The 26,527-nt window shown below is 34.2% G+C and overlaps 1 protein-coding gene across 3 annotated transcripts in view; it reads right to left on the bottom strand.

Moving 5' to 3' along the window:
• Positions 1-26,527, bottom strand: part of TSC22D1 (TSC22 domain family member 1) — a 165,662-nt gene that overhangs the window by 110,389 nt on the left and 28,746 nt on the right. The window contains exons 2-3 of one of the 3 annotated variants that reach the window (XR_005079803.2): positions 21,031-21,200; positions 18,644-20,139 (exon numbers count right to left, since the gene is read on the bottom strand). The exons of 1 other annotated variant lie outside the window; for it this stretch is intronic. The gene's annotated coding sequence lies outside the window, so the exon portion shown is untranslated. Of the gene's footprint in view, positions 1-18,643; positions 20,140-21,030; positions 21,201-26,527 lie in introns of those variants that run through there. One more of the 3 variants, XR_005079804.2, reaches the window with a different exon arrangement.

Raw genomic sequence — 26,527 nt, 5'->3', positions numbered from 1 at the left:
TGAAATTTGCCATCAAGCCACAAAAAGACAAGGAGGCACCTTAACTGCATATTGCTAAGTAAAAGATGTCAATGAGAAAAGGCTATATACTGTGTGATTCCAGCTATATGACAATATTCTCAGAAAGCAAAACAAGAAGCAATAAAAAATATGAAAAATAAAATAGCGATAAACACATACCTATCAATAATTGAATCTGAAAAACAAATTAAGCAAATAAGCAAAACTGAAACAAACTCATAAATATAGAAAACATTCTGACAGTTGCCAGATGGGAGGGGGCTGGAGAAATAGTTGAAAAAGGTGAATGGATCAAGAAATAAAAATTGGTTGTTACAGAATAGTCCCAGGATGTGAAATATAGACAATAATATTCTAATAACTATATATGGTATCAGATAAGTATTAGATTTAACATGATAATCACCTAGTTTTATAATATCACTGGGGTATACACCTGAAACCAATATAACACCATATGTCAACTGTAATAAAAAAATTAAAAAGTGACCCTGACCAGGTGGCTCAGTTAGTTGGAGTGTCATCCCATACACCAAAAGGTTGCAGGTTCAATCCGCAGTCAGGGCACATACCTGGGGTGCAAGTTTGATACACAGTCAGAGCATACAGGAAGTAACTGGTCAATGTTTCTCTCCACCCCCAACTCCCTACCCACTAAAATCAGTAAACATATCCTCAGGTGAGGATTAAAGACAATAAATAAATAAGTAAATAAATAAATGATTTTTTTTTTAAAAGACCAGCAGTTGCCAGGGATTGAGGTTGTCAGGAATGAACAGCTAGAGAGGAGGATTTTTAAGGGCAGTGAGACTTTTCTGTATACGACTATAATAGTGGATATATGACATCATGCATTTAGCAAAACCCACAGAATCACATGACATGAAGAGTGAACCATAATGTAAACTCTGGACTTGAATATATTAAAACTGATTAAACTATAATACGTACTAAACTAATGCAAGATACTAGCAGATAAAACAAGGAAAAAGAAATTAATATGGAAATTCTCAGTACTTTCTGCTCAATTCTGTAATCCAAAAAACAGCTACAAAAATAAAACCCCAAAACAGTAAGACTAATGAATAATGAAGATTGTATATGGCAGGTAAAGAGCCTGATCTATGGTTTTCAACATGAGATGAACAGTGGTGCTACACTGAGACCAGAAAGATTAAGAAAAAATAGTTCAAGGTTGCAAATATTAATTTTTTTAATTATCCAACAAGATATCAAAATTGGAGATAAGGAGGTGGCCGAGAAGGAGGTAAAAATTTAGCAAGAGTTAACAAAAGAGAAGTACTGAATTGGCCAAAAAGTTCACTTGCCTTTTTCCATAAGATGGCTCTAAATAGCACTTAGTTGTCTCCATTTGAAACAATTTTGTTGAGTTGTATTGTGACAGCTGTCATATCAGTATGCATTTATTTAAAAAAACACCAAAATTGGTGAACTTTTGTGTAGCCATTTTAACACTGAAGATAGAAGATACACAACATTTTCAGCGTATTATGCTTTATTATTTCAAGAAAGGTAAAAAACACAACTAAAACACATAAAAAGATTTGTGCAGGGTATGAAGAAGGTTCTGTGACTGAACATGTCAAGTGGTTTGCAAAGTGTTTTGGTACTACTGACATTTAGGCCAAATAATTCTTTGCTGTAGGGCTCTTGTATGCATTGGAAGATGTTTAGCAGCATACCCAGCCTCTACCCACTAGAAGCCAACAGTGGGAGATATCTGACATATTCAAATCATTAAAGTTATTGATCCAAATGAAAAATGTGGCATTTACTTTACAGAAAAAAAACTAAACGAACATTATGGCCAACCAGTTGGCCAAAGGGAATGAATAAGATAACATCATCTAAGTATAAAGGGAGAAGAGGTCAAGGAGAAAGCTCAAGGACTGAGCACAGTTGGATGAAAGAGTAAGACCAGCAACAGCAACTAAAAAGGCTGTGAGGAACACCGGACATCAGTCAAGAAAAAAAGCATTTCAGAAAGGAGTGTTCAACTACACTGAATTCTAAAATGTCAAGTAAGAAGGGGCAGATAAGTGTCCACTGGACACAGCAACAGGAAGCACCTAGATGACAGTGACAAAAACTGTCATAAGTGGTAACAGAAGCAAAAGCAAAAGTGGAAAAGATTGAAAAGTAAATAGAATTTGAGAAATTATAACAACATGAGTAGACAATTCTTGGTAATAAAAGTGAGCATATTACAGTAATTGGGTGTGGGGAAAGGGTCAGGGTAGTTTCCATTTCTTAAGATGATACACGACAGGAGGGTTTCTGCCAAGATGGAGGCCATAGGTGAAGAAACGTGCTTTTTCACACAACCAAGTTTAGAGACGACAAAATATTAGCAACAGAAAACACAGCCAGAACACAGAAAATTGAACTTTTCGAAAGTCTGATAACAACGAATTCTTCAGCCTGACTGGTAAGAGGGGCGAAGCCAGCAGCTGGTGGAGCAGGGTTGCACAGGCAAACTCGGTGCAAGGCGTGGGGTTGCAATGGGTGGACCCAGTGAGTGACCCAGTGAGCGACCCAGTGAGCAACCAGCAGACCCAGCAAGGGCACAGGGCGGCAGGTTGACTGTGGTCACACATTTGTGCGCAGATAGATCGGCGAGGAAGTGGACGGTGAGACAGGACCGAGCAGGCCCCAGTGGTGGGAGGCAGCAGAGGGGGCCGCCATTTCCCCGCTCTGACCCCGCCCCCACGTACAGTGTCACAACCCAGCGACCTGGGTAGCCCCGCCCTGGTGAACACTTAAGGTTCTGCTCCTCATACTTAAGGGGCGCAAACAGACCAAAAATGGCTCAAGAAGATCTCAAAGCCCCAGAGCCCATAAATCTAAGTGACCAAGAAATAGCAAAAATTTCAGATGCACAGTTCAAAACACTGGTGATCAAGATACTCACAGAACTGGTTGATTATAGTCACAAATTAGAGGAACATATGAAGGCTAAACTAATTGAAATGAAGGGAATTGCACAGGAAACCAAGAGTGATGAAGAGGAAACTGGGACTCAAATCAAGGGAGTGGACCAGAAGGAAGAAAAAAATGACCAAACAGGAAAATATGAAGAAACAAGAATTCAAAAAAAATTAGGAGAGACTTAGGAACCTCCAGGACATCTTTAAATGCTCCAACATTCGAATTATAGAGATACCAGAAGGGGAAGAGGAAGAGCAACAAGTGAAAAACTTATTTGAACAAATAATAAAGTACAATTTCCCCAATCTGGCAAAGGAAATAGACTTCCAGGAAGTCCAGGAAACTCAGAGTCCCAAAGAAGTTGGACCCAAGAAGGAGCACACCAAGGCACATCATCATTACATTAGCCAAAATTAAAATGAAGGAGAGAATCCTAGAAGCAGCAAGAGATAAGGGGACAGTCACCTACAAAGGAGTTCCCATCAGACTGTCAGTGGATTTCTCAGAAGAGACCTTACAGGCAAGAAGGGGCTGGAAAGAGGTATTCCAAGTCATGAAATCCAAAGACCTACAACCAAGATTACTCTATCCAGCAAAACTTTCATTTAGAATGGAAGGACAGATAAAGTGCTTCTCAGATAAGATCAAATTCAAGGAGTTCATCATCACCAAGCCCTTATTATATGAAATGATAAAGTGACTTACCTAAGAAAAAGAAGATAAAAAATAGGAACAGTGAAAGGACAGCAAACTCACAGTTATCAACAACCACACCTAAAACAAAAGCAAACTAAAAGGACAGCTAGATCAGGAGTGGAAACACAGAAATGAAGATCTCATGGAGGGTTAGCAACAGGGGAGTGGGAGGGGGAGAAGGTACAGAAAATAAGTAGCATAGATGGTAGGTAGAAAATAGATGGGGGGGGCAAGAATAGTATGGGAAATATAGAATCTAAAGAACTTGAGACACAGGGACATAAACCAAAGAGGAGAATGGTGAGGGAGGGGTTGTGCAGGGTGGAGGGGAATGAAGGGGGGGGACAGAATAACTGTAATGACATAATCAATAAATAAAAAATAAAAATAAAAATAATTAAAATAAACTTCCTTTATTTGAAAAAAAATGATACATGACAGTATAATTAGATGGTGGTGGAAATGCTGCAGTAGAGAGGAAGATTTGCTCATAGGCAAAATACTTAAGCCACTAATTCTTTGACAAAATACAAGAGATAGATCCAGGCTCTAAAGGACAATGAAAAAAAAGTTCTTTGAAAAGTGGGGTACAGAGGTAGAAACAGCTTACTTAGTATTTCCCATGCTTGGGAGATAAATTAACTTTAGTAGGTAGATATGCAATGGGATTAAATGAATCCAATTAAATAATTGCAATGGTTTAGAAGGCTCTCACTAAAGAACCCTCACCTATAAGTGTTAAGATTCAAACTAAATTGCATGCAAATTCAAATATTTAAAAATGCACACTGGTCCTAGCCAGGTGGCTCAATTGGTTGGAGCATAGTCCCATACATCAGAAGGTTACAGGTTCAATTCCTAGTCAGAGCATATCCTCCCTAGGCTATGGGTTCAATTCCTATAGTATATACCCCAGTTGGGGCACATACAGGAAGCAACCATCTCTCACATAGATGTTTCTCTCCTCTCTCTCTCTCTCTAAAATTAATAAACATATCCCTGATGAGGATTAAAAATAAAAATAAAAATGCATATTGACTCCTGGTTTCCAGTCCAACAAGGTGTTGCTCCCATGCACGCAGTAAGAAAAAAGCTTAAAATTAAGAGCCAACAAGTCTTCTTAGATCCATCAGAGAACCAAATTTATAACACAAACTCCCACCCCCAAAACTGAAGAACCACAGGCAAACACAGAAAACCACAACTTACCAGAAGCGAAATCCACCACAATAGCCAGTAATAGGTAGAAAATTTAAAGGGAAATAGACAAATGGCACTATATCAAATTGAAATTTCTTACACAGCAAAGGACACCACCCCCAACGCAAAAAGACAATCTACTAAATGGGAGAGGATATTTGCCAATGTTATATCCAATTAGGTGCTAATATCCAAAATATATAAAGCCCTCATACAAATAAACACACAAAAAAATCCAATTAAAAATTGGCAGAGGACCTGAATAGACTTTTCTCCAAAGACATACATATAAACAATGGACATATGAAAAGATGCTCAACATCAGTAATAATCAGGGAAAACAAATTAAAACCACAATGACATATCACCTCACACCTGTCAACAGGGCTAGCATCAATAAATCAACAAACAAATTTGGCAAAGAAGTGGAGTAAAGAGAATCCTTGTGCACTGTTGGTTGCAATGCAGATTGGTGCAGCCACTGTTGAAAACAGTATGGAAGTTCTTCAGGAAATTAAAAGTAGAACTATCTTATAACCCAGCAATCTCACTTTTGGGTGGTTACCCAAAAATGTTGGTTACCCAAATGTTTGGTTACCCAAACATATCCCTATGGTTACTGCAGTATTATATAAAATAGCCAATATCTGGAAGTAGCCTAAGTGCCCAACAACAGATTAATGGATAAAGCAGATATGGTACATATATACAATGGAATATTACTCAGCCATAAAAAAGAACCAAATCTGACCATTTGCAACAACACAAAGGGACCTATAGGTTATTAAGCTAAGTGAAAAAGTCAGACAGAAAATGACAAATAACATGATTTCACCAATATGTAGAATCCAAACAAAATAAACTAAAAAACAGAAACAAACTCATAAATACAGAGAACATTTTGATGGGTCCCCGAGAAAACAGGGGTTAGAAGGTGGGTGATAAAGATAGAGGAGATCAAAAAGTACAAAATGCTAGTCATAAAAATAATAATAATAGTTATAGTTATAGGGATGTAAAGTACAGAATAGGGAATATAGTCAATAATATTGTAACAACCATGTATGGTTTTCAGATGAGTACTAGACTTAACAGAATGATCACTTCATAAATTATATACATGTCTAATCACTATGTTTTAAACCAGACATTAATATAATACTATATGTCAAATGTAATAGAAAATATATTTAAAAAGAAAAAATTAAAGAAAATAACTGCTAGAAGCTTGAAAGATTAAAAACTCCTAGAAAACCCACCTAATGGGGCCTCCCACACTTTCATGAGTTTCACTCCCAGAAGCACCATCAGGTTCTAAAGTTGAAGAGAAAAAAATTCCTGCTGATTCTGAAAGCAAGACATGGGCAAGTAATCATTTTGAAATGTGCTCAGAACATGCAGCTCTCCTTAACAAAGGACTAACCTCAATAGTTATCCTCTGATAACTATTTTATCAGAGGCTAACCAACATGAAATGTACAAAATCTAACTAAATGCAGAAAGGGAAATATCCAAATCCAGCCCCCTCTACACTTCCTGTCCCAAAGAGGATGGAGGAGGACATAAAGACACTTATAAAAGTCGAAAGCCCAAAGCACAGTCCTCTAAGACTGAAACCCAGTGACAGGAACACAAAACACTTTCCCTCCCTCCATACCTTACCACCACACCAACAGGGAATAACAACTGTGTAAAAAGCAAGTCTCAGATTCTATTTATAAAGAAATCCCAGAGTGTAGGCCAAAAAAAAGGACACTGTAAGAAATTTTAACCTGTGACACATACACCTACAGCAAGCAGTAAACAGACCAACACCTAGCCCAATCAACTTAAACCTCATATATAGGTCTATTTGCCTACGTTCCTTTTACCCAATGTATCATGTCTAGCATTTAACAAAAAATGTCATGGCATAATAAAAGGAAAAATAAGAAGAAGAAGAACTAAATAATCAGAACTAAATTCACATATGAAAGATATTTTAGAATTATTAGGCCAACAATTCAAGTTGTTAATACGTTAAAAGCTCTGTTGAAAAAAGTGGATAACATGTAAAAACAGATGGGTCATGTAAACAGATAGAAAAACTCTAAGAATCGAAAGAATATGCTGTAAGACAAAAACAGAAACAAAAAAAGAGTCATTTATTCCAAGGGCTCGTAAGTAGACTGGACATGGCCCAAGAAAACATCATTGATCTAAAAGGTATGTCAACAGAAACTTACTAAACTGAAATGGAGGGAAAAAAAGAGAGAGGGAGAGAAATAGAATATCCAAAAACCATGGGACAATTTAAAAAGACGTAACAGATGCATATAGGAATACCAGAAGGAGAAATAAGAAAGCAACAGAAGAATTATTTTTAAAATAGCTGACAATTTCCCAAAATTTATTAACAGATCTAGAAAGCTCAGACAACACGAAGCAGGGTAAATACCAAAATATTTTATTTGTGCTTACATATATCATAATCAAACTGCAGAAAATTTTTTTAAAAATCTTGAAAGAAGCCAGAATTATCAGTAGGGAAAGGAAAACCATACCTATAGAGGAATAAGGATGTTATATCAGACATTTCTTCAGAAACCATGCAAACAAAAAAGTGAAATAAAATATTTAAAGTATTTTTAAAAACTACCAATCTATAAAATCCTATATCCAGCAAAATTGTCCTTCAGAAGCGGAGAAAAAAAACAGCTTTCTCAAAAAAAAAAAAAAAAATGGAGGAAAATTTGTCACCAGTAGACCTGCCGTAAAAGAAATGCTAAAATAAGTTCTCCAGAGAAAAGGTCTACACAATTCCTTTCCAGGAGGACATTAGAAAAGAAATACAAGATGGCAAAATAAAACCCTTTTATTTAAAAAATTCTAGATTGATCTAACACATAGTTTGTTCAAAATGACAGCAACAACATAATGGATGATTATAGCTTATGGAAAAGTGAAAGAAACATCAGCAATGTTATAAGGGATGGGAGAGAAGTGGGAATACTGGGATATCTATCAGGAACCTACACTATCCGTGAAATAGTATCATGTTATTTGAAGGTGAATTCATTGCAAGTGTATATTGCAAACTCTAGTGCAACAACTAAAATACTATTTAAGAAGTATAACTGATATGCTAAGAGAGGAAATAGAATTACATAAAATGGTCAATACCAGAGATGACAGTAAAGAGTATGACAAAATAAATTTTGTAAGTACATGAGCAATCAATAGAAAAGACTCATATGAATACAATAGCAATAATCAGTTTAAATGTAAATGATTGAAATCTATCAACCTAAATACAAAGACTATCAAGTTGATAAAAAGCCAAGACTAAACTATAGGTTGTCCATACAAAACCCACTTTAAATATAAAGTTAAATGAAAAGTAAAGGCATAAAGAAAGATATACTATGTTAACACTAATCAAAAGAAAGCTAGAATAACAATATTAATTTCAGAAAAAGCAGACTTCAGAACAAGAAAAAGTTATCAGATATAAAGAGGGCATTACATAATGATGGTCTCAATCCTCTATGAATGCATAACGATCCTTGATAACTATTAGCTTAACAACAGAGGCTTAATACATGTAAGGTAAAAATGGACAGAACTAAAATGAGAAATTGATGAACTCACTATTGTACTTAAAGACTTTAATACTGCTCTATCAGTAACTGACAGATCCAGCAGGTAGAAAATCAGAAAGAACATTTTTCAGCTGAACAACACTATCAACACACTGGATCTAACTGACATCTAAACAGTATTTCATTAATATTTCTTCTCAAGCTCACAAGGAACACTGACCAAGATTAAGGGCCATAAAACAAACAAAATTTTAAAGAATAGAAATCATATAAAGTATACTCAGACCACAATGAAAATTTAAAAGTCAATAATAAATACCATATTATTTAGATAGATTGAAAAACCCAAAATATTGGAGATTAAACAGCACACCTCTAAAAAACACATGGCAGAAAAAAGTCTCAAGAGAAACTTTAAAAAATATCTATCTAAAAGAAAATTAAAATACAACTCATCAAAATTCTGGGATACAGCAAAAGTGCTTTGAAAGAGCAAAACAAACCTAAGGTAACAAAAGAAATAAAAATTAGAGTAAAAATCAATGAAACTGAAAACTGTAAAATACAGAAAATCAACAAAGCCAAAACCTCATTATTATACCAATAAAATGGATAAATCACTAGCCAGGCCTACAAATAAAAAGAAATGACATGCAAACAACTAATATTGCAAATGAAAGGAGTCATCACTACTGATCCTATGGACAGTGAAAAGGTAATTCAGCCCATTATGAATCACCCTATCCCCACAAATTTAATCTTTAATGAAATGGTTCAAATCCTTAAAAGATATAATCTACCAAAACATTCCCAAGAAACACAAACTGAATAGGTGTATACCTATTGAAGAATTTGAATAATTAATAACTTTCCCCCCAAAAAGCACCAAGCCCAGGAGGTGTTACCAAATATTTATAAAAGAATGAATACTACCAAATACGGTATTTTTCAGACTATAAGATGTACACCCCGGGCTCCAAATTTGGGAGGAATAATGGCTGTTAATGCTGCTGTTGAGTTCTGTTTACACTTACATTGGTGAAACATTATGTTATTTATGTTATTAAATATTTTACCACATTTTTTGCTTCAAATTTTTTTCCTATTTTCCTCCTCTAAAACCTAGGTGCATCTTATGGTCCACAAAATACGGTACTTAATACATTCTAGCATACATAAAATAAAATGATACCAATTCTCCACAATCTTTCAGAAAATGGAAACAGAATAAGTCCTAACTCATTCACTGAGGAGAAAACAGTATCAAAATAACACAACATTATAGGGAAATTAAACATTAACACTGATATAAATATCTTTGACAAAAATTTACATTCAATTTTGTGTAAAGTCAAATTCAATAATGTGTAAAAAGATTATATGCCATGACCACTTTGATTTATTCTACATCTACAAGGTTGGTTCAGTATTCAAAGATCAACTCATGTAATCCATCACATCAACAGGCCAAAGAAAAATTACATGGTCATATCAATAGATTCAGAAAAAGCATGAGAATCCCAGTCAAGATGGTGTCATAGATATATGTGGCTCACCTCCTCACAAAACCACATCAAAATTACAACTAACAATAGAACCGTATCATACAGAACTGTCAGGAATTGAGTTGAATGAAGCCTGACGATTACAAAATTAAAGAAACCACATCCATTCAGACTGGTAGGAGAGGTGGAAAAATGGAAGAACCTACACCCAAGTGTGATGGATAAATATCCGGAAGATCGATCTCAAAAGACAGGATTCCCAGTCGCACACCAGGCCCCTCAGACCAGTGTTCCAGTGCCTGGAAGATAAGTTCCCATAACTTCCAGCCAAAAAACACAGCAGGAACTGAGTCCATGGAAGAAACTTCTGGAGTCCCAAGAAGTTCCTTTAAAAAAATTCACACACACACATTCTGACTCACTCCCTCTGAGCTCTAGCACCAGGGTAGGAGTTTGAAAGCACTAGTGGTATACAGGAAGGAGTCAAGTGTTTGGCATCAAAGCAAAAGCTGGAGGATGGCTTCCTCTCATACAGAAAGATAGCCAGAGGCCATTTTTCTTTTATTGAACATTCCTGCCACAAGCCACAGAGCCAGCAGGTTGGTGCCATATCTGAGAGTCCATCAACTTGGCTAACACTGTTTGCCCCATCCTGAAGATCCACAGAGACTTCATCCCACTCAACTTAAGTGCCCACCCAGCTGCTTTTCCATGAGTGGCTGGCCTTGGCTCATGCTTCAAACAAGCAACAGCCAGCCTCAGTGACCCCTAACCACCATACCTCTTGCTGAATGGTCCCAGGCCCAGCAGTAGCAGCAGCCAGCCTAGATTCAAAGCTTAGCTTCACCTGGGAATCTCCGAGCCCAGCACAAGTAGCAGCCACATTCAGATTGCTTTATAACTCAGACAGGGTGGCCCCAGACAAAACACAGGTTGAGGCTGACCTTGACCTGCACCACCTGGGAAACCCAAGAGCCTGCTCACCCAGTGGACAGCTACACACCATGAAGAAACACCACCACCCTGTTCCTGCACAGCTGATCATCCACAGAGGGTGGCAGTCAGTGGTCACAGCCACTCCCTGCAGCTGATTGACCTGGGTACATCTCTGCCATCGACTTGCCAACAGCAACCAAGGCTCAGCTACAAGAGGGGGATGTACTCAGCCCACATGGAGGGCATACCTTGAGTACCTGGCTTGGGTGATGGGGAGGCTGTGCCACTGGATCCTACAGGACACCTACTACATTAAGCCACACTACCAAGACACAGAGTCATAGCAGCTCTACCTAATACACAGAAACAAACACAGGGAGATTGCCAAAATGAGGAGAAAAACAAACATGGCCCAAATGAAAGAACACATCAAAACTCCAGAGAAAGTACTAAACAAAAGGGAGATAAGCAATTGACCTATCAGTTCAAAACACTGGTTAGAAGGATGCTCAAAGAAATTAGTGAGAACTTCAGCAGCATAAAAAAAGATCCAGTCAGAAATGAAGGATACACAAATTGAAGTAAAGAACAATTTACAGGGTAACAGAAGAGTGGATGAAACTTAGAATCAATAATTTGGAATATAAGTAAGTGAAAAACTGTCAATCAGAACAGGAAGGAAATAGAATCCAAAATAATAAGGATAGTGTAAGCAGCTTCTGGGACAACTTCGAGAGTCCAACATTCAAATCATAGGGGTGCCAGAAGGAGAAACGTGCGAGAAATTTGGAATCTATTTGAAAAAATAATGAAAGAAAACTTCCCTAATTTGGTAAGGGACTTACAGCCTAAATATCTCTTCCCAGCAAGGATATCTTTACGACTCAAAGGTCAGATAAAGAGCTTCCCAGACAAGATAAAAACAAAGTAGTTCATCATCACCAAACCATTATTATATGAAATGTTAAAGGGACTTATTTAAGAAAAATATGATCAAAACTATGAATAAAATGGCAACAAACACATACGTATCACCAATAAACCTAATAAACACACTAAGCAAAGAACAGATACAGAACCATGAATACCGAGAGCATTTTGATGGTTGCCAGACTGGAGGGTGTTATGGGGGCACAGTGAAGAGGTGAGGGAATTAAAAAGTACAAAAAGGTAGTTACAGAATAGCCATGGGGATATAAAATACAGTACAGAAAATGGAGTAGACAAAGAATGTATACACATGACCCATGGACATGAACAATGATATGGGGATTGCCTGAGAGAGGGTGGGGTGTAGAAGACAAAGGGGGGTAAATTGGGAAAACTGTAATAGCATAATCAATAAAATGTTTTAAAATAAGCCAACATCTTCTTGGCTGACTTTAAAATAAGTCAACATTTTAAAATAAAATGTTTTGAAAAAGCCAACATCTACTTATGATTAAAAATAAAACTGCAAAAACTAGAATCAGGGGTAGCTTCCTCAAGATGATAAAGAACATCTACAAAAAAACCTGTAGCTAATATTATACTTATTGATGAGACACTGGATGCTTTCCCCCCAGCTAGTACAGGGAACAAGAAAACCAATAAAACTATCTTTGCAAATCCCTAAGAAGAAGAAAAAAACCTCCTGCAGGATATAGGCAATATCAATTGTTTTCCTATATACTAGCAATGAACAAACAGAATTTGAAATTAAAAACACAGAATTTACATTAGCACCCCAAAAATATTCAGGTATTGCTTTAACAAAATATGTACAAAGAGGTATGTGAGGAAAATACTGCAAGATGTTGATGAAAAATCAAAGATCTAAATAAAGGGAGAGATATTACATGTTCATAGTTAGGAATATTAAATACTGTTAGATGTCACTTTTTCCAAAATTGATCTTTAGATCAACTGCAAACCCAATCAAAATCCCAGAAAGTCATTTTGCAGATAAAGACAAACTGATTCTAAAGGCCATATGAAAAGGCAAATGACCCAAAACAGCCAGCAAAATACAGAAGAACAAAGTCAAAGGAATGGCACTACCCAATTTCAGGACTTATCAAAAAGCTACAGTATTCAAGACAACATGTTATTGGCAAAAGAACAGAAAGGCCAATGGAATAGAATAAAAAGCCCAGAAACAGACTCATACAAGTATAGTGAACTCATCTTTGAAAAAGCAAAGCAAAATCAAAGGAGAAATGACAATCTTTTCAACAAATGGTGTTAGAACAACTGGACACACACAAAATCCACCTTACACTTTCAAAAAATTAAAATGAATCATAGACCTAAACATGAAATTTAAAACTATAGAAGTTTCAAAAAATAATGTAAGAGAAAATCTAAGTGACCACAGGTTAGTTTGGTGATAAGTTTTCAGATACAATACCAAAAGCATAAGCCATTCAACTTTATTAAGTGGACTTGATTAAAATTTAAAACTGCTCCATAAGGCATACTACAGGTAGAGAACATGAAAAAACAAGCCACAGCCTATTTGCAAAATAATTATATGGTAAAGGACTGGCATTCAAAATATAAAACCAAAAAAAAAACCTCTTATGAACTCAGTAAGAAGACAAACTGATTTTTTTAAAGTATTTTCTTAAAGATTTTATTTATTTACCATTAGAGGGGAAGGGAAGGAGAGAGAGAAAGAGAGAAATATCAATGTACGGTTGCCTCTCATGTGTCCCCCGCTGGGAACTGGCCTGCAACCCAGGCATGTGCCCTGACTGAGAATCAAACTGCGATTGTGTGGTTCACAGGCCTGCACTCAATCCACTGAGCTACACCAGCCAGGGCAAACAACTGATTTTTAAAATGGGCAAAAGATGTGGCCACCTTGACAAAGATAATACACAAAAACAAAGGTATTGTGTGTGGCTAGGTGAAAGAAGCCAATCTGAAAAGGTTACATATCAAACTATGTAACATTTTAGAAGTGGCAAAACTATAGACACAGAAAAAAACTATTGGTTGCCAGGAGCGAGGAGTGAGGGAAGGGGTGAATAGGTGGTGCACAATCTATTTACAGGTCAGTAAAACTTCTATATGACCTTGTAACTGTGATGCAATCAATCTTATGTATTTGGCATAGCATTACATAGAATGAACCCTAATATAAACTGGTTCTAATAGTGATGTATCAATATTAGTTCATTACTTGTAACAAATGCACCACAGAAAAGCAAGATGTTAGTAATAATAGACAGTATCGGAGAGGACACCAGGTATTCATGAAGGGGAGGACGCTATACATTCTGGCCCATTTTTCTGTAAAACTAAAACTTCTTTAAAATAAAAAAAAAGTTGGTTGAGAAAAGCATACTAAATAATATATCCCTTTTAAATATTTTAAACACTAAGTTCTATATGAAATTTTCCTGAGAATATGTACTCTTTTGGGCAAAGATGTTCAGCAATCAGCAGTGCAAGAGAATTCTTTAGATTTTGAGCTTTTTCAAATGCCACCTTTGTTTCTGTGCCCTGGGGCAGATTTTGTCACCTCTGAGTTTCACTATCTTTATGTGTAAAATAGAAAAATTATTTTTCTCACAGGTCAGCTGGATTTAGATAAATATCTGTAAAGCACCTAGCCAAAGGTGCACAGAGTAGGCATGTAAATGTGTGTTCTTTTGTCATTTACCTTAAAATTCTAATACAGGTGAAGTAGAAGATACCCTATACATCAAGCCAGTGTTTCTCAAACAAAGGTACTTGTGCCCCAAGAGGTATATACAACTATTAAACAACTTGTGTCCTCCTAGAACTCAATTTAAAATTTGCACGAAAAACAAATACTTAACTGATAGTTTAAAACAGGTACACCAAAACAACATTGCTATAGCAGAGTATTTGCATTATATATTTGCATTATATTTCAAGAGGCAACATAAAAACTATGCTTGCATTAGAACTTAGGCCATACCCCAAGTTTTAGGGCTACTTCTTTGTCATCTTTTGCTGTTTGGTATATATTCCAAACTTTTCCACTAAAGCACTGCCTTTCATTTCCAATTCTGTTACTAAACTCAAGTTCCTTTTCTTCTCAATGTCAGTTACATGTCAACAGTTTAGTTCCAATGGGCCTGATTACCCTTAATTATCAAGGACAACCTGATAAAATAACATTTTACATTACAAAGGTTATTTAATGTGGAATTTATAGTTAAGAGTCAGAACTCAGCAAATAAATAATTGAAATGGAGATTGTAGTTTTTTGACTAGGATTTCTCAAGCTCTTATCTCTACCTTGAGTCAATGTTTTTCCTTTCCACTAAACTGTGAACATTAGCCTTTGCATAAACACACTACTAATTTTTAGAAAAACAAAATATTTTACAAATCACTACATAATCCCTTTTACTCAACAGAATATCAACATGCATAAAATTAAGCATCCTAATGATAAAGTGGCATGAGCATCCCAGAGCCAAACACAAGGTGAGCACACCTGCACTGTCTTGGTTCAGTGTCACACATTAAGTAAAACAATGATAAACTGAAGCATGTTCAAAGATCTACAAAACTGGTAAGGATATGAAAGCCATACTAACGTGAATAAGAGTAAGAAAATAGAGGTGCTTAATTTGTAGGGGGGAAAAACTTGGCTTGGAATTGATGAGGTCTAACAGCCATGTTACAAGTTCTGAAGGCTGTCATATTTGAAGAAAATCAGACTTGCTGTTTTCTAGAAATAGGATCTACATGAGAAAGCAGAAAACAGGTCTCTGAGCTTGCAAAAGAGACTTGAGTATTATAGACATTTTATCAATTATGTGATAGTAGAAATAATATGTGCTATTCTTGGATACAGGTTATCTTCTATACATCAGGATGCTAAGCTAAATTATTTCTAAGGTAATTTTCAAATAAAAAAATGACATAAAAGCAAATTCAGAACCAACTTAACATTAGAGCATCATGAACATGAAACCAGCTACCTTATCAAGTAGTAAGTTCTCTCACTAGTTGACATCATCATTGTTTGCTCCTAAACGTAGTAAGTGGAATAGACAGCCAGCTATTTTAAGTAAAAGCCAAATATTCAAGCTGGTCTTACAAAGATAGGATGGAATATTATTGTTGCTATCTACTGAGTAAATTACACAAGTAATTTAATTCTAGGAAAAAACCTAATCAGTTTTCTAGCTCATATGCATTTTCCTGTTTCTAGATATGCTAAACGTGCTAAGCCTTGACTCATTGAACCTGCTTAACATTCATTCCTTAGACAACAGTATACCTTTTTTCTATGAATGATTTTATCTACTAACCAACAATTTTATTTCTTAACCCATAAGATTCCGAGCTACAATGTTTAAATGAATATTTATAAAACTTGAATTTCTCAAAACCAAAGTAAAAATTACTCAGTATAACTACTGTTTTCTATGTTCTAAGTATCATTTAATAGGCATTTATAGCAAAAATGAAGCCAGGCAATAAACTCATGGGATAAATACTCAACTTTCCATGCAAAGTACAATATTTTAATAGTGTGCAGGGCCTAAGAAATACTAAATTAAATGTGGATCATAAACACTGAGAGTAAGGGTAGGAGATGCCTTGCAATACAGCAGGTCAAACACTCAAAGGGTGCAATGGCCCTGGATGCACATTTCTAAATGTGCTCCAAAATCACACAATACCAATCTGTGATTTATCCATTTCTCTTCTCTGGAAGAGATTTTTTTTTAGGGAAAATTATTTCCCTAATTCTACATCTGTCCAAAAATCCAAGGATATCTGTTGTGGTTCACTTATCATCAGATATTACTTTGAACACATTCTGAACATTTTTCTACCTATGCCATACCTTACCTCTTGAGTAGACATCCCTTGATCATAATTCCTGAAAACTCCGGCGCGTATTTCAAAGTTCCCTAACTGCAGTAATCTCATTACCTTAGATGTATATATTAGTTGAAAAAAAACCTCTAGAGCACCTATTTGCTTACTTCTGGAAATACCAATCTTTCACATTTTATAACTATATTAAAATGAAGTCTGTTTAATGGGAAATAAAAAATATCTGAATAAAAAGAAAGCAAGGAATTGCTTAGGCCACTGAAGCAGACATTTTGCTCAATTGTTTCAATGTAGCAAAGTAAAATCAGATCTGTGTACATATTTACAACCAACTATGTCACATTGTGTCATGTACTTTTAAAAAATGAACCTATTTTAAAAAACTGTTTCCTCACTGAAGAACAAAAATGTATACAATAGTTAATCCAGTCGACAATGAGGAACCAATAAACCTATGTTCTTATACTTCAGAGATATAAAGGTAACCCATGTTCAAAATTCTGTAATATTTTTATTTTAAAGCTACTGATGGTGTAAAGAAGAGCCCATGTAATAAAAATTAATTAAAGTATTTAAAACTCATTTCACCATTATTTTTATAATGTTTGAAGTTTCTGGTGTAAGCTTTTATTAACATTTCACATTCCTCCCTTTCATACACATACAGTTGAAGACAAATATTTTGTATTCAGTTAGCATACAGCCTTCCATTGCCATATTATTGTCTATAAATCTTTTTGTAGCTTTAACTCTAAGAACAAAATTCTATCCAGAGAACCTTTACTTATCTTTCCAAACTTACCAGACTAACAAAGCCAAGAAAAAATTTAATTTCCCTTCCCACCTCCCCGAATGTAGTCGCTAAAGTTATAATTCCCTTTTCTAATTTCTTAGAGTATAATTTCTTTGAGAAGTCATACTTCATTCAACCCACTGTGATTAATTCAACTTTTATTTATTGCCCAGGACCCCATCATGTTCATTTTTTAATCTTTAGAGTCCATTTCTTACATAAGTTTTCTTTAACTCAAAAGGGAAATCCTCTTGCTTCTATCAGACTCTGCATAGAAAAGGGAAATTGTTCCAGGGGCTTCAATTAATTTTAGGTAGCTATAAAAACCAGAATCATTAAAAACAAATTTTATCCTTCTCCATGTTGTCTTGATATCAAGTTAAAAGCAAGAGATTCCTAAATCAATATTTCACCTTCTACAATTATTTGTTCAACCAAAACACTAAAATATAAAACAGTTTCCTTCTCCTGCTAACAGCTCTTATCAATTAGGTAGTCTCCAATCAGCCATTATTTTCAAATGTGTTTTTCTGGGTATAGAAACTTTCATTTGCATGCTTTTGAGACATTGTATTTTTATCAATCTTGCTTTTAAAAAATTTAACCATATTACTCCTAATATGTGTAATTTTGATTCAAAACCACTTCATGGTTTCCAAAATTGACATAAAAATGGTATCTAAAAATCCAATTCTTGAAATAAAACTAAGATGAAGCTATCATGAAAATGCAAAAATAGACTAAATGCATCACCGATTTCATAAATTTGGCACTGGGTAACCCAGTGAAGAATCATTTTAATTTAACAGTTTAAAATTTTTCTCAAAAAGGGTTAACATACACTAGGACAGGACATATATTCAGAGAAAGACTTTCTTTAGAGAAAGACACATAAAATTAAAATACACTTAAAAATACTGTTGTAGTTTTCAATTTCTACTCCTGAAACAAAAATAAGCCATTTATCAGTAAGTGCATTTTTTTCATGGAGAAAATATTTATTAGTTTTCCAATGATCACATAATACAAATATTACACAGTCATTCTAGAAAAAATTAGCTTATATTAATATTCATAAAATAAACACCAAAAAATATAGAATTGCATATTATGACATGGAATATTTAAAAATCTGAAAGAAAAATATATTAAAATAAAAGTTTATATAAACAAATCAGTTCACATTAATACACAAAATGTTTCACTTTTAAATAGCTTTTAGTGGAAAGAGGGGAATAGAAATGCACTTACATTTCTTTTGCACACTTTAAGGAACAGAGCTAAAATTTAATCAAATTATATGATTAAGAGATTGAATCACTTTTCATCTTTCAAAACTGAAACAAAAGGCTATAATCTCACAGGCCATAAACTGGTTCGAAGAGTCAAACTAAATTTCCAAGAAATTTCACTGTCAATTCCCCTGAGCTGTTTCTAAGATGTTGCTTATTATGTTTTAAATTTATATGTTTGTATATCTTACTAACATTTAACAAAAACAAACCAAGCATTAAAGGCTGTAATCATTTATGAAAATTCAGAGCTCTCTAAAGAAATTTTAATTTAAATTGATCTTTTAAGCTTACTTTTGAGGACTTTACAAAAATGTATTTATAATTAATGAGAAAAAAACTCTAATAGATAGCCAAGAAAAAGTAAAGGCCAAGTTATAATTTAGCAAATGTTTCTAGATTCCTAAAATATGTTATATACTTCCATACTAATAATCCTATAATTTCTATTAAAATTGATACCAAATAAAAAGAACTGACAACATCAGGTAACTTTTAGCTACAGGCAACAGGCAGCTTTGACTGACCTGTTAGTAGATAGAAATAGAAAAATTTTGATAACTATTACCCACAATTGATAGTTTGGGTAATTACCTTGCAACAGTTACATTTGCTACTAATTGACTTTGTTTGAGTATCATTCAAATTTTACTATGCTTTCAATAAAGGACAATACCTCAAGTTTAATAGGTATTTACTACGTTAGAAGGAGTAAGCTACGTTCATCTAAAAAGATGCCTCTTCTACTTCTGTACTGGAATCACTGTTTATTTGACAAATGAGAACAAGGCTCGAGACCAGAAAAAGATAAGCTAAGAGTGTTGCCCTGATTTTATAAGTAATTTGGAAGTAATTAAGAAATTCATTGTTTATTTCTAGTTCCTTTCATTATCAGGAAGCAAAAAACAGTTTCAGTAAGTTTTTGGATCTCCTATACTAAAAAAGTTTTCCTGCTTGATTAAGGTGATTTCAATCCCACAAATCTTTTAAGGGAAACATAAAGAGAACTGCTTTTAAAAGAAAGGAGTCTCTCATGCTTCCTCTATTTCATTCTTCTGAATAGAAAGGAATATTTGCATGGCCATGTAAAATTCCAATCTGAAAAAATTATTTCATTATTTGAGCCTTTCCATTTCCAGACCAAGAGTACACCAAAATAAATCTTAAAGTTTATAAATGACAAGATCAGGTGGCTCTCTCATCCTTGTGTCTTCTAGATATATTGCATGGCTCCGTTCACCACTGCCTTCCAAACTGCAGGTGCTGCATGTGTGACAGATATCATCCATGAAGGCTCTGCTAGAAGAGTTCCTTTTGCTGAAGAAGTATGATGTTTACCAGTTGAAAGAAATCTGGGCAATTAGAGAACAAATAAACCAGTCTCCCATTATCAAGATACCTGGAGTCACAGAAGGAATCTACCAAGGAAAAATGAAAACTTGCCAAAGGTACCAAGTTTATATTCTACCCATTGTAGATGATAAGAATTTCCTGGAAAAAAACCCTACCCTTGGCATCAAAGAAACTAAGAGAAAATCATTTTAATGCCATGGGGAAAATCTAAAACAAGGCTTTTGCCACAAATAACATTATTCCTAACTAAGGACTGGAAAACTACTTCTGAATATATTAAACACAGATTTCAGGAATATTATACCCTAAAACTTATATTCATTCACATTTATTTTATTTAAGAATGAAGCCTACATTTGACAGTAAAAGTATAATAGTACTATCAATGCATCTTCCAAAAGACAATTAATATGGAAGTCCTAAAGTTTGAAGTAAGAAAAAGACCAATGTTTCTCACTAACAGGGTGAGAAAGATAATACCTGGACATCAGACTTCATAAGTTAGGAGGAGTTCAGATGTCCAGCTTGCCCAAAGATAAAATACAGAAACTTCTCAATTACTGGAATATAAAACAGCAACTCAGAAGTCCATTAGTACCATTAAAGACTAAAATGGGCAAATATTCTTTTTTTTTAAAGTACTGTGAACTACACTGGTATTTGCCAAATCAAGTGCCCCAAATTAAGCACTACTTTAGCTATCTGGAGAGAAAAATAAATTTAGGTCTTTTTTTTAATGGGCACTAGTTAGCATTCTTAGAAAACAAAACAGACTGCAGCCCTACTCAGCTCTAATATGAACCCAAGGAGTTTACCAACAGAATTAAATGGGCAAAGGAAGGACACTCCAATCTATAAATAAACCCAAGTAAATAATGGAAAGCACCCACTTGTTTATTATCCTTTCCCACTCTCTCCAGAAGCTGGATATTCTGCCTCCAAGGGTTCAGTGGAGAAAGTGGACCCCTGACGTCAAAAGCTCTCCGTGGTCTTGGCTGTATCTGTGGTTCTAGGATCACTCCTTGCACCTCTGGTAGGAGAGAAGCACTGAAATAGAGAGCTGAATATAGATTTAAGAGAAAATTCTTATTAAGAAATTACATTCTCTGGTCATTTGAGTTTGTAATGATTTATCCTCAGGATAAAAAGGAGTTGTCTTTGAGCATACTTTGTTTAGTGCCTTCTTAATTTGAATTAGAAGTCTGCCCCCACAAATGATTAATCCCTCAGTAACTATTAAGGAATCTATCTTTGTCTAAGCCATAACATACTCTATGACAAACCACTTATCTTCAAGTGGTAAAGATCAAATTGAAAATGATAAATTATGACTAGAAATAAGATCATAGTGATCTTAAAGGGACTAGGAAAGGCACTCAACCTCAAATATGTTTAAGAAGGAGTCCCAGTTAATTCTCTGTCAAAGAGAAGAAGATGGACTGAAAAGTAGAAACAGAATAACCAAGCACATTAACAGAAATACTAATAAATCTTGGGAATTGTTTAAGAAGCTGAATTTGTTCTTGGTGTCTGTCTTCAGTAATTTAAAGAATTAATCAGCCTACAGTCCCATATTACAGCAATACAAAGCTAAACCTAAATTTTATCAAGCTATGACTACTGTTACTGAAAAAGATTTATCCCTAAAGCACTCAGATATAAAAGTGGCAGGGCAGAATAGTGGACAGAGGCAATACAGAATATAAATCTTTTAAAAACATATGATCCTTTGGTTTGAAGTCAAGAAGGACCAGGAAATAATCATTAATGGCTACAAGGCAGAAATTAAAGCAGTAAGATATATTTAAATTATAGATGATGATAGATATTGAAAAAATAGTTTACATTGTTACAGGAATGAGGTAAATAAGAAAAGGAAGTTCAAAGTATATAGCATCTGATCAAAGAAAAGCTGAAAGTAGAATAAAGACAGGCAGACATATATTTAAAGTTATAGGGACTGCAGGATAAATTTTAACAGTAGAAAATAGATCAATTTTACTTTGTGGTACAGAGTGATACATCCCTATTAAATTTCAAATTTTATTCTAAATAGAAAGGTGCTGTATATTCCTACTGTATGGAACATAATAGTCACATTATTTTATTTCGGGGACATATTATTTGGGGATAAATTAAAAAAATATTACCAAGTAATCTCTCTCTCACGGCAACTGGTTATCACAAGTGTTCCTTACCTGTTAGTGGAACGAGGATTGTGCTCTCTTGTTCTATCAACCAACAAAGGTTACAGTCTCAGCACTAAGAAGGTAGCAACCAACCAAAGTTAATGTTTTAGTGCCTTCAACTTCCTCCTGGCTGTGCCAGCCAGTTTGGAAATATACCAACAGCTGAAAAGGAATGGTTATTCCAGTACCTAACAACACATGAACTAATTTTTTTAAGCCTAATGATGAAACAACGAGCTAACACTTCTGCTTTAGGAATATACTGAATTCTGTACAAGTAAGAAAAATAGTCTGGACTAAGAAAATAAAACCTATGAATTTAACCATCAAATCTGTCAATTCCAAAAATTAAAGAAATAAAGAAATGAAAAAAGAAATCTAAAAGATGTCAAGGGGTGAAACTGCCATCTCGCAAGATGTATCAAATAAGTAACTACAAAAATACTCCATAAGCCTGCAAGACAACTATTTTTTTTTATTTTAAGTTTCCAATAGAGTTTAAATCCTGAAGTCTTTCAGTTTTGAAGAAACTACAGAGTATATTTTTTGAGCAGTAGCTTAAAACAGTATTTTACTGTATAATCACACTGAGGAGGTATAATGAAGAATGACTAGAGGAAAGCGGTACAAATCAGAAAAAGACCTAAATAAATATCTCAAGAAATGCAATCTACTTAGGTATTTTTCTAGAATCTAAAAATCCCAAACAGATTAACAAAGTATTCCACAGCTTGTTCCTAAGGGATGGCTCTTGAACAGATGAAAAAGGCTTAACACACCAGAGCTGTCTTATTTATGTTTTCATGTATCTATACAGAACACAGAAGTGCTACAAAAGTGCTTTTAAAATTATTAAGCAATCATCCTCTAGTCTTTTCTAATCAATTTCCTTGACAAATCACTTTTTCATGTTTAATATTTCAATAGAAGTGAGGAAAATTATTAAATATTTCCAAATTAATGAGATCTTAGGAAAACTTTAAGATAGTTCAAAATATATTCAGAAATTATAAACAAGATATGAATTCTCCATTTCTTGAATACTAATTAGTAGTAGCAATATATGTTAATGAAAATAACAGGCAAAAAGGAAACATTCTATTTAGAACAAAAAACACACTTGCTAATTTTTCTTTAAATGTATAGACCCAATTCACTTTAAAAATAAAAACAACCCCCAAGAAACCATATCTTGCTCAAATTAATACTGGGCTAAGTTTACAACTGTCCTAGTAGGAACTCCAAACCTTTAATTATCCCCACAGAATATACAAATTAAAATTACAACAAGCTTAGATTTAAAAAAACACCAAACACTTGTCCTTAGGTTATAGGCCAAGTGCGTTGGCTCAAGAAGTAGATCCACTTATAAATTTCACCCAAGTCAGATTACTTTCAGGATATGCCTTTTTTATTTTGCCTGAAGTATAAAAACTTATAGAATCAATATATTTATACCTCAAAATTAAATATGCATATTTCCCTAAAATTATTTTGAATCACAGAGGAGAGCTAGTATCTCTCATTTTAGGAGTGAATAACATATCAACAGTGTGGATTTGATATTACACCATTTATACAGAAAATGTAAAGGCACTTTCAAAATGAGATAATTAATCAAACAAGACAAAGCAGCCTTTGTGAGACTTGATGGAGGCTCATAAAAATGACACAGTAGGACCTTACCTAATTCTATTTTAATAGACAGCATGCCTCTATGTGATGCTTCGAGATGAAAAAAAGTAAGTATTCCACTGCAGGACTCCAACTAGAGAATAAATTTCAAACCAAAGCCAACAAAATCGGCAATGCTGAAATGCCACAAAGAAACTCAAACAAGTGTTTAGTTATGAATATAACTAAAAAATCCAGTTACATTCAAACCAGAATAAATAAATCTAAGTATTTAATATGGAAATACCATTCAAGAAATTTTCCTGAAATGTACAAATTAAACTATTTGCAGTATTTGTTCTCAATATCAAATTATTAAATGAGCATGAACTGCTAGTTTTAAACATTCCTCATAATGAAAAGGAAAAGCTATACCTAACTACTTTTAAGCAATGAAATAGAAGGTAACACATTTTTGCAGAGACTATGATTTCTATTCACTTGTGCTGTAACTAATTGATCTGAAGTTGAACTTGCTAATTTATAGATTTACAGATTACTCATAAAACAAGACATTTTACACAACTTAAAAGCATGATGCAATTATCTTTTTCCTATTCATCATTTATCATTCATTTTACTGGTTCTAAGACAGATTTATAAAGAAAAAGAATTTCTCATAAATCCAAGTGTCCAGAACAGCCCCAGCTGGCATTAAGAAAAAAATTATAAAACATGCTTAACAGAAAGTGAGTTTTTGTACCTCTTGCCCCTAGAAGAGTGTTTGGCACACTGAGGTAGGTAATTCAGTAAATATTTACAAATGAATGACACCTACTGATCAGAAAAATGAGAAGAATTTTGAAGAGTTCAACTTTCTAATACTAAAGAAAACAAAAACAATCAAAAGTACTGCTTTCATGGATCTCTTTTGGGGATCAGTTTCTAGGATTAATTTTTGAGTATAATCAGCTGAAATTTCAAAGGTATTTCCCTGAGGTGATCCAAATTTCAGCTAAATTACAACACCCAATTATAGATTTTCTGATATTCTTTTTCCAGATTTAAAATTAGTGAGAAACAAACCAGATATTTGCCAGAACATCCCATTTCAAATCTTCAACTTTAAAAAGTGAGTGAGGTTGCCAAAAAGCAAGCAAACAAGCAAAATCCAACTTCCTTAGAACTAGTTAGCAACGATATTTATTGTATTGGCTCTGTAAGAAAAGAAGATTATTTCTAAACCATAATCTTGGGATATACCTTAAGAACATCAAAATAGGAAAGAAAACTTGTAACTTTAAAGAATGCATAGCATTATGAGGATACACACTTAATCATGGAGAGCAGTTCCTAAAAGAAAGTTGTAATGAGGAATAAAAAACTATTATAAATATAATTGATCAATATACAGGGTCCAGCAGAAGTAAGGCTTGCTTTGAGTGTGGTTGGTAGGATAATATGTGTGTAAAGCCCATTAAATTGAACATTTCACCTAAAATGTCATATGGTGTGCTTGAGTGTGATATTGTTATATTACAGAATTACATGCTTATCGTTTTGTAATAAAAGATTTTATAATAAAAAGGGGGCATTATTTGTGCCTGACCCTGTACTTTCTACTCATCCCTTTGGAAAGCACACTTTCCAAAATGTTATTAGGACTCAAATCACTTCACTCAGTTTAAATGTCAAGTATTTGTTAAAAGACAGACAAGAAAGAACTAACCCAACTGCATTTTCATCTTCCACCAGTTTATAAGATGAAGTAAAACAAATAAAAAAGAAATAATGCACAATACACTTTAAAGAGTAGTAAATCCACTATGGAATAAAAGATAAAAAGCAATCATAAAAATATGTATCAATTATAAGAATGTCAACTTCAGGGTCAAGCTGCCTTTAAAAAGACAACTTCAGAGTCAAAAATATTAAATTTACCACTGCCTCCTCTGAATAAAAAAGGCTTCAAAAAGAAAACCTTAATGAAAGTAATTTTAAGAAAAACCTCTAAATCACTGTGGCGAATTCTCCTTATAATTAACCTAGCCCATTACTTTACTTCTCCAGCATCTTTTTTACCTGTTTATTTTGCTAGAATGAATATTTGGCTTTGTTCTAATCATGACTAGCATATTTTGAAATATATATAAGGGACTGGGAAGGGAAAAATGAAGGATCATCTTTCTACCACATTTTTTATTCCAGGATTTTGTGTTGTGCTACATTCTTGAATTCATTTAGAAAAAGATAAATATAAAAGACTATAGAAAGAAATAAAATGTTTTATCAGTTAGGATGCCTTTACATTAATTCCTTTGTGATTCTTATCAATCTAAGACAAGAAACACGATTTCCTGTCAACAGCAAAAAGATGTTAAAGAATTAAATTCAAAAGGTTCTTATCAAGCAAGAATCATTAAGGGATGGTAACAGTAATGGGCGGACGTATGATGAGAAACAGGGTATTTACTTGGTCTCGAAATATCTCCCCACCAGACACTTGCTATTTATAAAAAGAGAAAGAGTAGTTTAATGATATAGAAACCTGGCAGACAGCTCCTTAACCAAATGATCAAGATAA

Source organism: Artibeus jamaicensis, unplaced genomic scaffold, assembly GCF_021234435.1.
Source record: "Artibeus jamaicensis isolate MK-2021 breed Jamaican fruit bat unplaced genomic scaffold, CSHL_Jam_final contig_414, whole genome shotgun sequence".
Taxonomy (NCBI): Eukaryota; Metazoa; Chordata; class Mammalia; order Chiroptera; family Phyllostomidae; genus Artibeus; species Artibeus jamaicensis.
This window is presented reverse-complemented; position numbering and strand designations above follow the sequence as displayed.